Here is a 6,007-nt window from a genome sequence, read left to right as displayed (position 1 = left end):
TGTCAGAAGTGGGATTCGAACCCACGCCCTCAGATGAGGACCAGAACGCTCAACACAAGCCTACATAGTAGGCCAAGGGATCCCCTTGAGTCTGGCGCCTTAGACCGCTCGGCCATCCTGACATGGAATCTTTTTACACAAACTACAATATGTAAATCAAAAGGGAATTAACAATAATTAAACATTTTTTTACTTAGAAATAACCATTAATTACATTTTATTAATAGTTACAAGTCGATAATGGAAATTCTCACAGCATTTCAATAGTTTTCCTTATTTTTCGAATTATTACGAGAGTGAATTATTTTGAAAATAGTTTTTGGATTAGATTAAAATTTTATTTTTCATTCTGAGCCTGCTAGGTTTCTTTTCTTTTTTACATTTATACTAGTAAAATAAAATAAAATTATATTTTGATATAGGTACAACTCAGTATGTGTGCAAAATTGAATGTTGAAAATTTACCTATAAATCGTATATTATGTCTTTAATTTTTTATATTCTTGAAAGTATTGTTTTTACTTTACGAATACCAAAAAAATCATAATAAAAACAGTTGACCTATTATTCAAAAATGTAAAAAGGATTTTATTTCATTATTTCATACCTGTTGCTTAAAAATGGCGAATGTAATTGACTACTTTTATGAATTGTGATTAGTGATTAACTTATTCTTTTAATGTTATAAAGTATGTTTTTCCATTTTCCACGTAAGTGTTAAGATATTTTGTGAAATTTGTTATATTTGGTTAATATGTCCAAAAAATTTAAAGTTGTTTGGCTTTCGATGACCAATATTAGATGTATTAATTTATCAATGATTTATATTGCATGTAATATTATTGTAGATCAACCGAAAAAATGTAAGACTGGTTTTCTGTCAGATCATTAACTGATTACAATTGTATTTATGTTTATATTGTTATTTTTTCAATTCTTAACTTATTTCTTTAAAGACTTTTTTTTTATATATTTATTATAAACAAGTATGATGTTACATTATGTTTAAAAATAAAATTGAAAAACCTATCGAATTCAATAAATTATTATTCAAGGTAATGCGTAGAAGAGCAAAGATTCCATGAATATATTTGGTATACATTTTACAAGCATCTTCTAGTTTAAAATGTATGTTTCTCCTCATGTTTAACTTAACCAAACTCTTGCGGTAAAAGAAATTTTACTAAATGTACTGTTGTTTTAAAATAATTTAATTTTCAGACGATTTTTTTCATGAAAAACAAGAATGTGTAGACTAATATAGAGTAGGTTAGGTATATTTATCATTATTTCTTATTTGCGTTATATTTGGTATTACAACTTTTAAAAGTTCAGTAAAAACTTTTTAAGCAAAATATAAAATACACCCTGCCTACATTTATAACTATGATTTATTTTTCTTGACTTTATGATATTTATTAAAATATAACGTTATGATAAACTATTCTAAAAAAAAATTTAATTATAAGACATACGAATTTATAGACCAATTCAATATTAATTAAGAACCAATTATTTTTTGTTTAATAAACAAAAAAAAGATGTAATATTTAGTACTTTTATAATCATCAAAAAATAATGAATAAATAATTTGATTGTATAAATTTAATTATTGGTGATTTATTATCAGTGCAATATCAACTTTCTTTTGGAATTAGAAATCATTATGATTACAATTAATTTTAAATACATCAAACTATACAAATTTTACCTAAAGAGTGTGCATTTTACTTTGTTAGTAAAATATATAAGTTAATTGATTATTATGGGTACAATATATTATGAGTCTAGGTTTTTTTGGTACAAATAATTAAGTTATGTTTTTATGAGGTAACCTATGCATAAATACATAATTATAAACACATTTTTAACTGGTGCTTTTTTTATAAAACTAAAAATAAACAAATATAAACATAGAACAAATTATAAATATAAAACCATGAACAATGAGTATAAACAGTGATATTTTGACATTGCTTAATATAAATCAAAATATTTTGTAACAAAAAGTATATAACCATTTTATTTGTTTCATCTAGTATTTTTCATTCTGAATTCTAATGAAATACAAAAATACACACAATATCAATAAAAATTTAAGTTTTCCTTTACTAAAAAAATATACGTAGGTGGGTGACTATATTTTTATATTAGTTTTATAAATAATACATTCAAAATTCAAGTGTGTACTGCAATGATAATAATAATATAAATACAAAAAAACGAAATAAAAATATGGTTTACTGAAAAAATAAATAATAAATGAATCATGCTAGAAAATCAAATAAGCATCACACCTTGATTTAACTATATATATATAATTATATATATTTTTACAAGTTTAATAGTAGATAAATATTTTACCAAACATTAACTTGTTATTTTTAATTACATTTATAACAAATCACTTTATTTCTTCGGCATCATTTATATATTATAGATTCTTCTTTCTTCCGATGTAAACTTGACAAAACACTTACATAAAGGTCTTCATATATTATATTATAAGTATACATTATATAACATTACCGTTTGGACAAACTCTCCGTCACATCCTGAGTATGAAAATAAAAATTCTATACGAGACTCTCGAGTACGAGTTACTCGTAACTAACAAGGAGTTATTAAAAGGTTATTAATTTGGGGATAGGTCCGAATTCGATTCGATATAGGCAGGGAGCCAACTTCAGCTCCATGAGCTTGGCATACATTTAAAAGTTTCACAATAATAAAAATGAAAAAAAAAATTAAATCAAGAGACAATACGATTCGACCATTATAATAAAATAAAAATTATACTCAATTTTTATCACAACATTAGTTGTATTTTTTTAATATCATAAAAAAATTATCATTAGCAATAAGTACAAATAAAAACGTAGGGCAGTAAAGTAAAAAAAAACTCCACATTCAAGAAAAAATGAAAGTTGTTAAGTTAATATAAAAAACAAGGTAATTATTCGGTAATACTGTAATATTGTAATATCAATATGTAATACAATATATAAAGACAAATATATATTGATATATTATATATTATAATACAATATGTAATATTTTAGAAAAAAAAATAGCATCTTAAAATGAAAGGTGTATAGGTTTAGAGGAAAAAACCCTGTGAAGAAAGAAAAAAAACCAAAACATGACAAATCATTAAACAATAATTTATTTATTTAAACACTAATTTTAAGATCAAAAAAATATAAAATTTCTACACAGAAAAAAGGTAATGAAGTAAAAATTATGAAAATATAAAAATAAAAGTTAAAATTGTTATATAAAAAGAGAAATCTTGGTTATATGAAAAAAATAAATATATTATAAAAATTGTAAAAAATTATGTAAAAATGTATAAAATGTATATAAATGAATAAAAATGAATAAAAATGTATGCAATGTAAAAAAATGAACAAAAATAAATAAAAATGTATAAAATAAGAAGAAAGGGTCAACTAAGTGTATAGTCTCGGTGGTGAAATTTTTCACCCCCGAGACTACCGGTTGGACTTGTCCGTCCATGTCGCTGAGGAATAAAAAAAAAAAATAAGTAAACAATACAAGAATTATAAATGTTTTGATGAAAAAAAAAATGTTCTGGATCACATTGTCTTCCATCTACTGCCGATTAAACATGCGATTACGCATATGGTCTCTGTGGCGTTACTACCGATTTCGTTACTACCGATTTCGTTACTACCGATTTCAGATTTAACAGCACTTCGATCACTCCACCGGCCTCGCACAACTTCTCTAGGTACAGAACGGCGTTTGAGAAGTTTTTCCATCCCTCAACGCTGACGTGTTCGATCTCCAAGCGCCCAAAACCATTGTCTTTCGACACTACCACAATCTGAGTCATGTGGATGGTTTTGGGCTTGAGGAGAACGACAACGGGGGCAATCTTACGCGCCATCTCGAGAATGCCGGCTAGTTCGCCCTTCTGGCGGCCGCACAAATCTTCGGCACTAAACCACCGATTTCGATCCCACGCCGGAACCGCCCACGGCAGTGAAGTAATCACCGCGTCGGACGTCACTCCGGACAGCATCGCGAAGCTGTCGCCCAACCGAAATTCAATCCGGTGGGCGACTCCGAGCTTCGTGGCCTTCCGGAGAGCCAACCGTATTTTGGCCGGATTGATGTCCACGGCGATCACCTTTCGGCACGTGCGCGCCAGCCGCAAAACGGGTCGACGACCGTGTCGAAAGCGCACCTCCGGGCCACGTGCACGGCCGACATGTCAAAATCAAAATTATCAGTTATCAGAGTATAGTTACATATAGGGCCATGCTTAGGGGGGTGCCAGAGGTGCGCGTGCACCAGACGCCATGACCACGGGGGGCATCAAAAGCTTTTTCATGATCTACGTAATTTTACTGAAAGTTAACCATATTATTTAATTCATAATATTTAACACATTCAATGCCATGGTCTCGACGCGTAATCGACATCATTAACATTGTCCTGAATCAAGATTCCTGATCAACAGTATTGCTAGTTTATTTTTAGTATTGTTATTTATTTTTTTCCCGAAATGATGACGTCGTCCATAACAAATTAACAATGATATACCATTTATACTCTATCGTTATTATTACTTGAAAAAATAACATAAATTAATGTCGACTTGAACGAGTAGTGCGATTTTATTTTGAACCTATCTATGAGTGTTCACATTATAGTTCATGAACGCCGAAGTTGCATAGGTAATTAATTACTTTTCATCGGCAATTATTATTATTTTCGGTCAGTTTTTTTTTTATGCGAATAAATTTTATTTGTAAATTTATTATACCGGTTTAATAAAGTAGGTTATTAGTCATCTATATGTTTTGTTCTACCTATACAGTTTTAGTTGTATAAATTAGTTACATTATTCTTTAGTTGTTGATTATTTCTTTTATTTATTTAAATACAAAAGTAGTTACCACCTATACTATAGTAGGTTAGGTATAATATAAATATAGTAAATATATTTAGTTCCAATAACCGTGAAAAGTTCCGACCGGTCGCGCGCAAAAGTTAAAATCGAACACACTAATAATTTTGTAACTAACCAAATCCGTAAATATTCTATTAAAGCAGGGCTGTATTTTCTGTTTATAAAAAAGTTTTTATCTTTGCAGAATTCTGTCGGTAATTATCACATTATTAGTTATTACGACGCATAGAAATTGTGTTACATTCTAAACTTTGCATCTCCCCGGTTCATACTTTGACCAGATATTTTATTAATTTATCATTATAGAAAAGTTTTATATACTTTTTGGTATAATTTAATTAATTAAATATATAATCTAAATTATATATCGTAAAGCGTATATCAAATATTTATTGATTAAATCAAAAATAAATGCAATAACATAATATTGCTTTAGATAATAGTACAACTATTTTCAATGATAAAAATTACATTATATTATATTATTAAAAATAATATTTCTACAAACAAAAATTTAGTAGTTTCTATATTCTATACAAATGTGGTTTTTTTTTTTTTTTTAATCAAATACAGCTTTTACACGTGAAAAATCATTTTATTTACCATAATCAAAACTTTACTAAAATTAAATTTTCTTTTAAGTTTCAATACTCTCTATAGATTTAAAAACTCATAAAAGAAAAGGTTTTCGGTTAGCATGAATCTGTTTGACAAAAAAATATGAGTAAAAAGACATTTCAAAATAATTAGATAACCTCTAAACACATAGCAAAAACTAAGTATACTTCTAAAAATCTTTTATTTTGTAACCATTTATGTATACTCGAACATACATAAAAATGGTTAAATTCAATAATATACTCATGATTCGGAATGATTCTGAGACGGAAATCCTGCCGATAGTAAATCGATAAAAACCAAAAAACATCTTTAATTGCCCCTGCGATATAATGCAGAAACTTACCATGGAGAGGTCATTAACCATGGTTTATGAATTTTTAAAAAAAATATTATTATTATTATACTGAAAATATTTTAAATTACTTTCATGTATTAGATTTTTTT

General features: G+C 27.4%; 1 non-coding gene across 1 annotated transcript; it reads right to left on the bottom strand.

Annotated features, from left to right (window-relative positions):
- Positions 1-122, bottom strand: Trnal-caa. The gene is made up of 2 exons: positions 85-122; positions 1-46 (listed from the first exon to the last, which is right to left on the bottom strand). It is a non-coding gene; the product is annotated as a tRNA-Leu (tRNA).
- Between the last annotated feature and the right edge of the window lie 5,885 nt (positions 123-6,007).

This window comes from Sipha flava, unplaced genomic scaffold (assembly GCF_003268045.1).
Source record: "Sipha flava isolate LNK unplaced genomic scaffold, YSA_version1 73_pilon_pilon, whole genome shotgun sequence".
Classification (NCBI taxonomy): domain Eukaryota; kingdom Metazoa; phylum Arthropoda; class Insecta; order Hemiptera; family Aphididae; genus Sipha; species Sipha flava.
This window is presented reverse-complemented; position numbering and strand designations above follow the sequence as displayed.